At 40.2% G+C, this 12,263-nt stretch overlaps 1 protein-coding gene across 3 annotated transcripts in view; it reads right to left on the bottom strand.

The window, feature by feature from the left end:
• Positions 1-11,930, bottom strand: part of LOC115925184 — a 66,409-nt gene extending 54,479 nt beyond the window's left edge. The window contains exon 1 of one of the 3 annotated variants that reach the window (XM_030988633.1): positions 11,599-11,930. The gene's annotated coding sequence lies outside the window, so the exon portion shown is untranslated. The remainder of the gene's footprint in view (positions 1-11,598) is intronic. The other 2 variants (XM_030988634.1, XM_030988635.1) reach the window with 2 other exon arrangements.
• Between the last annotated feature and the right edge of the window lie 333 nt (positions 11,931-12,263).

Raw genomic sequence — 12,263 nt, 5'->3', positions numbered from 1 at the left:
AAGGTTGCGCACTATATTACGCGGGAAACACTACGAGTAGACTAGTGTATTGACTGTCAGACTAAAGCCCTATACATTCAGGACCAGAACTGATGCGGAGGCAGAACCAGAGCCTAGAGGCTCGCCAGGAGCAGAGCCTAGAGGCTCGTCAGGAGAAGAGCCTAGAGGCTCGACAAGACCAGAGCCTAGAGGCTCGACCGGGACCGGGAACAGTACAGCTCTAAGGCCGCTACCTCGGACTTCCAGCCCTGCACTGCATTATGGTTTTGGAACTAGCCGCCACTCGGACCCAGAGCGTCGTGTTGCGGACCGTGCAAGTAGATCCAGGACTGATTGCTGGACTTGGCCGGATCTGATTGTGGAATGAAAACTAGATTAGACTCTCAATCAAATGGACTATAATCTAAGCAGACATATAATGTTTGGACTCGGTTTGAAACAATTAAACCATAATTAATGTGCTTTGTTTGTCGTATAAAACTGGACTAGAGTCTAGTCTAGTCTAGGGGTCTAGATCAAGACCTAGCCTAGATAGATAGTCTAGACACTTTTTTCTAGTCTAGAATCCACTTATGGATCTAGACTAGACCGAGTATGAGAATGAGTATGAGGTGTAATTTGATCAAAATCTAGTCTACTTTCACCTTGTTCTATATTACTGGACCTGGTCTAGATCTGGACTAGGCCTAGTCTAGATTTCTAGATGTGTTTACTTTAGACCTTAACAAGTCCAATTTCTACATGTGGACCTGTCCTAATTAAGTGAATGATACACACATATCTCTTACATGTATGTAGAAGTGCTGATGTACTATTACTAACTTAGATCTAGATCTAGTGGTGGTAGACTCTACTGCCACTTGTACTATAGAGTCTAGACCAAACAGTGGTCCGTGGTATCCCCTTAAAGCGGGTCCAGGACCAGTTGTCTTTGCTAGACCACTTACACAAGGGGGTCTAATTGTCTATGGGTCTAGACTTGATATATTTTGATACATTTGAACCTACATTTTGAAGTTGTACATATAGATCTAGTCTATAGTGTAAATGTTAATTGCTATGTAGGCCTACATGTCGATTTAAGTCACAATTCATGTATTACATGTAATTACCTGTGTAGTCCAAGACCCCATTGTAGAAACCAGGACCATGGCTCGCTATCCAGAGATGAAGTGGGACCCTCAGTGTGGTCTCGCTGAAGAATTCACGTTATTTCAACAGCGAATGGAACTTTGCCTTCTCGATAATGAGATAACTGATACTACAAAACAGGCAACAAAAATAAAGATAGCTCTTGGGAACGAAGGGTTACGCAGGATAAACGCCTCTAGCCTCGGTGTAGAGGATCAGAAGGACCCAAGCAAGCTATGGGCCCTAATCGAAGGCCAACTGAATGTCAAAGTGAACTTCAGGATTCATCGTCTCGAATTAATGCGATACAAGCAGATGTCTGGAGAAACGATCGACGAGTTCGTCAATAGATGTCGGAGTAAGGCAAAGGAATGCAAGTTCACCGAGGGGGAATTGAGTGAAAGACTCATAGAGCTGGTGATTTCGTCTACACAACTCGAGTCGTTTCAGAAAGACCTACTCGACAAAGAAAAGGGGTTCTCAATTGATAAGCTTCTTGAAGAAGGCCGCAAATATGAGGCCATTCAAGTCGGTAAACAGTGCCTGCAGACGCTCCACACCATTGGAAGTGGGAACATTGATGCTGTTAGTCACGACAGTAGGCAGAAATGCAGGAACTGTGGTCTTTCACACCTTCCAAAGAGGTGTCCAGCCTTCGGGGACCTGTGCAATTCGTGTGGCGTCAAAGGACACTGGGCGAAGATGTGTCGAAAGACGAAGGAACAGGTCAAACCGAAGATCCCTCCTAGACGTCCACCATCACAAGACAGGTGGAGCTCACAGCAGAGACAGCCCAGAAACAGGCAGTATAGGCCTACATCCTTTCATAGCAGGAACCAGCGTAAGGTTGACGAAATTGGACCGGACGACACAAACCAACCGGACAGTGGGGAACGTGAATTCCACATGATACATATATCGCTAAACTCTATTGACTCGGAGGAGACCGAAGCATATGCGAGTATCAACATCATATGTCCAGACCTGAGGGGTCATCACCGCCTCAATGCAAAGGTTGACACAGGAGCCAGCGGTAATGTTCTGCCACTGCGGACGCTGAAGGACATGTACAGGGCTCGATGGAAAGATGTTATCCGTCCCACTACTACGCGACTATCTGCCTACGGAGAAACGCCTTTACGCTGCTTAGGCACCTTGATGATGTCGATGATGTATGAAGGGTCGCCTTGGGTCGTAGACCAAACATGGTATGTTGCGGACGTAAAGGGACCAGTCATTGTCGGACTTCCTACTTCCAGAAAGCTAGGGATTGTTACGATTCACACAGTAGAACAACAGACGAGCCTGGACAGTCCAAATGATCTTCCTCCCATCAGGTCAGCTAAAGACCTACAGGCGGCTTACCCAGACCAGTTTGACCAGATTGGGAACTTCAGTGGCAAGGCAACGTTGCACTTGAAGAAGGATGCAACTCCATCAATTGATGCGCCTCGAAAATGCAGCATCCACCTGAGGGACAAGCTCAAGAAAGAGCTGGATCAGATGGAAAGTAACGGCATCATTAGGAAAGTTACTCATCACACGGATTGGTGCAGTTCCCTCACCACAGCCCTGAAGAAGGATGGGTCATTGCGAGTCTGCCTTGACCCCAAAAGGCTCAATCAAAACCTGAAAAGATGCCCTCACAAGATTCCAACTCTAGAGGAGCTCAATCCTGCATTCTCACAGGCCAAGTACTTCTCGAAATTGGACGCAAAGGCAGGATATTGGTCAGTCCACCTGGACGAAGAATCGCAGGAGCTTACTACATTCAGATCACCATTTGGAAGGTATTGCTTTCGCAGACTTCCATTTGGACTTTCGGTGAGTCAAGACATCTTTCAACAAAGGATGGACACAATCCTTGCACAGGCGCCAGGCTGTGAAGGTATAGCTGACGACATAGCTGTATTTGGCAAGACTGAACAGGAGCATGATGATAATCTCTGGAGACTGATGGGAGTTGCACAAAAAGAAGGTCTGGTGTTCAACAGTACAAAGTGTGTGATCAAGGCGAGAAGCATTAATTTCTTTGGTTCACTGTACACAGACAAAGGCATACAACCAGATCCTAGCAAGTTGGAGGATGTCAGAGAAATGCCTACACCACAGAACAAGGACGATCTCCAGCGAGTGTTAGGAATGATGACCTATTTATCACCATACATCTCAAACTATGCTGAAAAGTCAGCAATACTGCGTGATCTTCTGAGTAAAGATGTTCCCTTTACCTGGCAGGAGGACCATGAGGAATGCTTTCAACGATTGAAATCAGACATTTCAGAAGGAAAGTGTCTACGGTACTATAACCCCAGTGTCCCAACAGTACTAGAGGTAGATGCATCGCTCAAAGGACTTGGAGCCTGCCTCCTTCAGAATGAAAGACCAGTCGCATTCGCCTCAAAGAGTTTGTCAGATGCACAATCAAACTACTCAAACATCGAGCGAGAGACATTGGCACTTGTTTTTGGGATCACACGTTTCCATTCATATCTGTTTGGTAACCAGTTCACAGTCTACACTGACCACAAACCACTCGAAACGATCTGTAGAAAGCCCCTGGGGAGTGCGCCTCCAAGATTACAGAGGCTTCTCGTCAAAATACAGGGCTATGATTGTGATATCCTATACAAGCCCGGAAGTCAGATGACATTACCAGACACACTCAGTAGGTTGCCAAACCCCAGAAAGAGAGGAGACGTCATCGTTGAGCTCCATGTAGATGAAGTCATGGAATTAGAAGAGAATCATGACAATGATCTGGCAAGCTTCACACCTATGAAGCAGACACAGCTGCAGAGAGAGACAGCAAGCGATCCAAACTTGAAGCAGCTGAGTAGAATTATTCACGATGGATGGCCAGACGTGATTAAGCAGGTTCCAAGCAGCTCAAGGATTCACTGGTCATACCGAGAGGAACTGGGTGTCGCCAACGGCATTATCTTCAAAGGAAGACAGGTGTTGATACCTTCAACGCTGCAATCAGACATCCTGGAGCAGCTACACACGAGTCATATGGGTATAGAGAGAACTCGTAGACTAGCAAGGGACACGGTATACTGGCCAGGCATCAATAAGGATATTGAAAACCTTGTCAAGACTTGCCCTGCTTGCCAGGAGAACCAGGATCGGCAACAAAGGGAACCACTACAACCGCACGAAGTTCCAATGACGCCATGGACAAAGGTAGCCACAGACCTGTTTTCTCTTGATGGAACTGAATACTTACTCATTACTGACTATCATTCCAAGTTCCCTGTGATCAGGAAAATGCACAGCACCACAAGTGCTTCAGTTGCTACCGTAATGAAAGAAACCTTCAGCCTCCTGGGAGTGCCCTCCGAAGTTATATCTGATAACGGACCCCAGTTCATTGGAAAAGCTTTCAAAGACATGTGTGAGTCATGGAACATCAAGCACACCACCTCATCGCCGAGATATCCGCGCTCCAATGGCCTAGCTGAGCGGATGGTACGCACCATAAAGTCGATGATTAAGAGGTGCAAACAGACAGGACAAGATGTCCAAAAGGCACTTCTCCACCTTCGAGCAACGCCTCAATCGGACCTGCCATCTCCTGCCGAAATGATGTTTGGGAGGCAAATGAAGACAACCCTTCCAGGTCGCCATGATCATGACAGACAGATGAGCGATGTCCACGACCAGCTCCAGCGAAGGCGGGATGTGATGAAGACCGACCATGACAGACATGCCGGTCGGGTACTGTCCCTCCTGAAGGTCGGCCAGAAAGTCAGAACTTTGCATCCAGACGACAATACATGGCTGCCGGCTGAGGTTTCAAGAGTTTGCCCAGAACCAAGATCATATGAAGTGACAACACCAAATGGCAGGGTGTTAAGGAGAAACAGGTCCCATCTGCGAGAGATGCCGATACAAATAGAGACGGCAACAGCACCCACACCAGGGACAGAGCATCTTCCAAGAGAGGATGGTGACAACTGCACAACACCCGCAGGAACACAGGATTTCGATGGTTCAATCCCTCGTTCTGATTCTTTTGCCTATGTCACACGATATGGTCGCAAGGTTAATCCCCCATCTCGTTATCAAGAATAAAAACTTCATCGATTAATAGATTGATAAACAACAACTATACTTTATTTGTTTAATGATTTAGCATACCCGGTAGAATTACATTGATGATAGTAAAACCTCATATTTGACATCAGGCGAATCAATATCTTAATCAGTATACATGTATATAACCAAAATGTTTTATATAACTGCCACGCTTAATATTGGCTATCTTTCAACAGAAAATCTCTTCTGTATACAGAACCGAATTTAACAATTGTATGTCGTGCTCGCGATATTTCTTCTCTCCACACAAATGACCAGGTATTATAGTTTTGTTACGCTGATTTGTCGTATTGCTAAGTCCTAATTGAAATGGGATGAAAAACGTTTTTTCACAGGAAAATGTTGTTTATAACTGTTTGCCAGAAAGCAATATGGAATTACTTTAGTTTATTCCAGCAAAAGTTATGTAAATTATAAAAAGTTGAATTACATTATACAAGTATGTCGATTCAGCGACAAAAATATGCCTGTTATAGTGGAGAACACTATTTTACCATTCTAAAATTTGTTTTTCTTGTTGAAAGGTACTTGTACGTTTTAGTTGAACAGTTTTTAGTACTGTGCTTCTCAAAAAAAGAAAAAAAGAAAAGAAAAGAAGAATATGTTTGGAATGTTTCCTCTTGTTGAAATTTCTAAATTGTGTTACTGTTTTAGTGGATAATTTCCGTCATGTACAGTGCCTATTGAGCAGGGAAGATATAACTGGTTAATGAAAGCACTATCAACTTGTCATTGAAAGAAGGGGGATGTTGTGGTACTATATGAACAACATCAATAGTTCATTGATGTGCGTAATGAGGCCGCGATTGGCGGAAGGATACATGAATAAAGCACTTTCAAGATGGCCACTTATACATGAACCTTGTCTACAGTGATCTCTTATTTATCCGTTCATCTGATCTTTCAACAGTCACTATTGACAGGTTTGACTGTATACCGCATGTGCTGAAAGATAAAATTTGATGATGCTTACCCAGATATTAATGGTCCATTTTTAGGGAACACAATCTAAGATCATGATGTACCATAACATTTATATAAATTGACTAGAGTCTGTTGGCTGAATCACACCAGGGGGTCATTAATAGTGCACAAATAGTGCAATTTATTGATTGACAATATGAAATTACCACAACAGTATCCCAATAATTGTTATGTAGGCCATGATGACAGTAACTAACCACAGGGCAAATATATTTTACCCTTAGCAGCCAACAAAGTTGATTTTATGTGTACATATACTGTATTCATATAGGAATAAAAATACTGTAGGATGAAATCATGAATATGAATTAACACAGCTCAAGACATCATTTACACCAACTGTAGTTTAAATAGTGACTTGTGAATAAAAGTCTGCACTTGAAGACTACTCAATAATTCAACCAACCACAATACAAACATTCCTACATGTAGACTAGATACACACCTGTAGAGAAAAGGGCCTGATCTCATTTTGAATGCACTGAAACTAGAGAGATGGAACCCTCATGTTTGAGTAGTCAGTGGCCCATGTCATACTCAAAATACTACAGGAACATGAATAATGTGGGCAGGCAACTTAAAATGTTACAAAACAATTGGGTTGCATGTTAGGCCTTTAAAAAAAAGATGTTGCATTGCCCTCTGCGACCGACCCACAAATTTTGAAATAAAAAAAAATGTTTAAAAGCATTCAAAACTGAGAAATATCAGCCCAAAGAGGGAGTTTTTTTTTTTAAAGGTAAAGACCAGTATTGGAAACGCCTCAATTTTAAGAAATGAAATGGAAGCTCTTATTACCAATCATGTGAAAGAATATGTTTTGACTAATACATGATGATAAAAAGTTTGCCGGGGAAACCGCCTACTAATTGATATACTTGGTATTAGTTTATCTATTGGTACAGTATGTGAGAGATAAACGCATGTGTCGCGCACGTGTGCGTATAGTCCCATATACATCTTTCTATGTACAATGCTTGTAACTTAACGAAGACTGGGCCAAATTTCTTATCATTTTGATGATTCCAGAACCTTGCAGTACACACCTTTATTATGCTATGATCATCCTTTTCTGATCGATTCGTTTCTTTCACAATGCAATCGCATGACCATAACTGGTCTTTATCTTTAAGGTTAACAAACTTTAAAAAGATTTCTGACCGACCGACCGACCCATGTTTTGGCACCTATAGTACAACTGTAAAGGGCAATACAACATGTGTTTTTTTACGCCTTATACAGGTACCTAAATCTAGAAAAACTAAAAATGCAGGCCGTACAATGTATGTACAAAGGTCTAGATGTACCAATGTTTCCACATTATTTACAGTGGAAGTCATAATTTTTGTTATTAACATGATCGTGAAACGACGTGAACTGACATGTACAGTCATACACTGTACAAGTACAATGTATACACTGTACAAGGTACAGCACCGGTATGTGTTTGTAAAAATTGTACTGTAGGCCTACACTACAGGCCTACAATTTAGTAGAATTCTACAGTGAAATAAAAACTGGCATGCAAAACAAATTTGCATAAGCCTGCACATGTATACTGTACATGTAGATTTTTAAAAATGTACACAAAATGTACATACTGTATGTTTGCATGAGGGTGTGACAAATCATACCCATGGATGCAAATCTACTATTTGAAGGTATTGTTTACAACACAAACACAGGCAGTCTGCAGCAATGTACAAAGGGTGTACCATACTGTCTGGGGAGATTTTGCAGATACATGTATACCAGTACTAATAGTTTCAGTTTACATTTCATGATAAAACACCAGGCACGAAGTCTTGCAACAGCCAAGGAACACTGTTTTTGTCTTCTTTTCTTTGTTTAAACTTCTACTGTTACATAGAAAGTGAGATCTCTAAAATGATTGAAAACCACTTATGATTTAAAGTTTAAACAAAGACGGAACTCATGAAATCTAAACTAAAGTGGAGACCATGGTACTGGTAGGCACGCCATGTTTGTAATTTGAGTGGGGTTTTAAACTGTAGAGGAATTTGTCACTTACAAGTTACAGTACATGTACATGTATACATGTACCGTATTTGCCGGCGTATAGGCCGCAGCGCCGTATAGGCCGCACCCCCGATTTTGACATCACAAATAATAGTAACAATGTCGTTTTTAGAAGAATGTGTAAGATCATTAATGTGAATTAAAAACAATAAAGTACCTATGGTACCAGTGGTGTACCTTGTGGTACACCATTTGTTATAGAAAAAAATTTGAGGAACTATTATTATAAATTACATATTGAGAATTTTGAGATCTATTAGAAAGATTACTTTCAAACCAAGATGACAGTCAAATTTTAGTGTTGTTGTAGTTTCCGAGTGGTGAGTCAACACACTGATTACTGAGCTGGGAGACATTGCCAGGCATAGCGCCATAAATCGAAACTAAAAAAAAAAAAAAAAAAAAACTTTTTTTACTCTTTCGCCACATAGGCCGCACCCCGACTTTTTGATATTTTCTCTTCCAAAAATACTGCGGCCTATACGCCGGCAAATACGGTATGTACCAGTACTTGTACAGTGCACATACTGTAGTATGGTATGAAACCCTGTATTGCAATAAGTAAAGGCATAGAAGCCAAATTTTGGCACACTAAAACAAATTGGGAACCCAACCCATTAATGGTGATTGATCACATGTACATAAAGATGTTTTGTTATTTTATTAAAAGAAAAAATAGAGAGCTTTTCAATACTTAATTGCAAATTCAGTGTTTTTCAAGTAAATGTGATTTCCATACCTACAACAATGAAGGGTCCTTTAATGTTATTTATTTGTTCACAATATTTTGCTGATCCAAAAACAACATCTACATTTCGTACATCTATAATTGATAAACAATTGAGAATTATTCCTAACAATTTTTCTCAAAATACACATCCCAAGCCTTTACCCGACTAAAGATTTCAAATCAAGCCCGAGCTACGGTAGGCCTATCCATAAAAGTCATTTACAAAAAGCTTTTCACCTCCTGTACATGTTTGATACAATAAAATAACAATCTGTAAAAATTTACTGCATTGTACTGCTACTTGTGGGATCAGCTTTCTCTGTATACAGTACACACGCTTCTATTGAGGGTCACTTCTGGTTTTTAAAAAAACATGTCAACGAGTCAGAAATTACTCTGTATCAATTTCTCTCGAAATGCACAATTGACATCCAAAACTGACCCAAAGCAATAATCCAAAATAAAGATTTGAAATCAGAGCCCAAGCTATGTATAAAGATAATAACAAAAAACTTTTCACCTAAATGAACAAAAGATTAATCTCAAAAACTAGTACCTGTAAAATTTGCTGCATTGTTCTTCTACGTGAGGGATCAGCTTTCTACACTTAATTACTATTGAGGGTCATTTCAGAATTAATGAAAATCCATACAAGGGTAGACTCGCTGCAATTAATCATGCCAAAAGGCCAATAACTGACCAATACACAAAATCAATGGCGATGATTGGCAGTACTATTGATGTTTTCACAATGCCTATATAATCTGGAAGACCGGAAGTTATAATACCAACTTACCAAGTGCTTTTGTCGGGTATCTATTCTAACGTCACTTCCAATTATTATTATTTATAAAATGGCAAGAATTATGTATGTACTTACACTGTATACTGGTATACATGTACATGTACTGTAACTGTAGTATTAAACATGCTGTATACTTTTTGTAAGCGGAGCGGGTCAGGGGCATTAACGCATTTACAGTGTACAGACGTGTACTAATTCATAATTTGAAGCGTAAAAAATAACTGGCTCATACTTTTTATAGCAATACCATATTATACATGTATGTATTGGTCAATAAAACAGGGGGTTCATCAACATTTACATTTAGGTGCATAGTATGTACATGTACATCTACATCTAATCTGTTAGGACCTGAACAAAAGTAGTTGACTTATAATTTTATGCAAAATTTTATTTACAATATACATTGTATTTAGGATTAAGTGTAATTAAATAACAATTGATTTGACTTGTTTTGACTTTCAGTTTTGTATGCATACATGTACATATAGTGAACTTACATTGAAAGGGAAACAATAAATAATGACAGAACTGTATAATTACACTTACAGTGAAAATAGTATCAGCCTACTGATGATGAAATTATAACTTTATAACAGTAGTGATTCAATGTAGTATAAGCGTGGGATATGTTGCTGAATGCGGACCGCGCTCATTTTGAGGTTGCCACTGTGGTGCTAGCTTGTCATTTGTCCTTCGAAAAAATTAATATATTTTAATATATACTTTTGCAAATCACCATGCCTAATCGTATCTGAAGTAATAACAGTTGTATATTAATTTTTTTTCTAAGACACAAACCAGCGTGGTCCCCATTCAGCAACTTTAGTATTGAATTGCTACTTTTTATAAAGTTATCATCAAATTGGCAACGCAATATCAGCCTTTTTGTGTATATACCACAAATCCACAATTTCATGTAATTCTAATTCGCCATGCAGGGTCATGTCATGCCTTTCCAAACACGAATTACCATTTCACCCATTTGGTTTGGGTGTTGTTGTTGGGGGGGGGGGGGGCCTTGGGGGGGGGGGGGGGGGGTAAATATAATTTGTTTGTAACACATTTCCTATGCATACCAGAAGAATGGATGGTGATGACCCCTTCAGAGGCATAAGCGCTGGGGAAAGTGAGTTTTAAGGAGATTCATAAATAATTAATTTTCATGATTGTGGAATAACTACAGTAGTAGGCTAATTACTTTACCAAGACTCAGTTGGAAAGGTGTTCTAAAAACCCAGCGTTTTCTTCCATGGGTGACAAACGTAAGCTGACACCAAAAAATGTTTTTAAACTCTTCCATTAAACTTTAAGCCTCCAAAGTCCAAGTCGAAAGTCTACCTTCAAGCCGACTAAACTTTCTGTCTCGTAAATTAAGAAGTACAACTACAACTTACATTTAGAGGTCTATATATGACAAGTAGTATGAGTATGAGTACATGTATGACTCATGACTTAAGCATGTTGTTGAGTATGATTATGAATGATCTATAATATATCTGTAGGCTGTATTAGCCAGATACATTAGTAAGCCTAGATTTACTACTAAACTACCCAACCGATCTACCATTTATACGGTTTACTTGTGTAATCTGTCAACCTAGCCACGAGAGTACTCATTCATACTTGCAGTAGTCCATCTAATAATAAGTTCTACGGTATTGTTGTTCATTCATCCAAAATGATCCTTACAATGGAAAAAGCCCTGCGGCAATAAATCTCCACAGCTACACAATTACAACCTCCCAGCTCCCCAGCCCGGCTGAATTTTGAACAAAATTAAGCAACAAAACTGAATTAAACTTACTGAAAAATACAATTCCAAACTTCTGTAAATAAACTTAGGCACTCCTCAGCCTAGATGGTATCCTCAATTAACAGAGACGATCCAACAAAACTGCTGTCAGTGACCAAAAAGTGAGATATTTCCACGAATTTATCCACGTTCCGAAAAGCCGGTCTCCCGCAGAGTCGTATGAAGCGTCGGAATGGTCGAGCTTTTGAACGCCGTGTGCACTGGCTTGGAGTTGATGAGGCGTACGTACAAAAGACGTACAAAAGCGTGGGCGTTGATATTTGTTTCAACCAAAGAAGCAGAGCAAAGTGGTCGCGCAAACTTTTGGTGGAAGAAGTTACAAAAGATGTTTGCTGCCATCACTCGACAAAATCATTATAGAGCTTGTCATTTTAAAGGTAGTCTGTCCCTTTTACAGGCGGAAAATATAAAATTATGTAAATACTATGGTAAACAAGAGATGATGCCAACTAAAAATTCCTCTTAAAAGATTAGAACTGGTAATTGCCTCTATGTGGAATTATGATTATTGTCCGTAAGGCATTTTTAAAACGCTAATTTCCAGACCCTTGTTGAACCGCATAATATAGTCGTAATACGTTTTGTGCTGATCGAGTTAAGACTCGATAAGTTTACTGTTGGTCATTATAAGAAGTGGGTCATCGATGTGTTCAAAT

Source organism: Strongylocentrotus purpuratus, unplaced genomic scaffold (assembly GCF_000002235.5).
Source record: "Strongylocentrotus purpuratus isolate Spur 01 unplaced genomic scaffold, Spur_5.0 spur5_scaffold_17, whole genome shotgun sequence".
NCBI lineage: Eukaryota > Metazoa > Echinodermata > Echinoidea > Camarodonta > Strongylocentrotidae > Strongylocentrotus > Strongylocentrotus purpuratus.
This window is presented reverse-complemented; position numbering and strand designations above follow the sequence as displayed.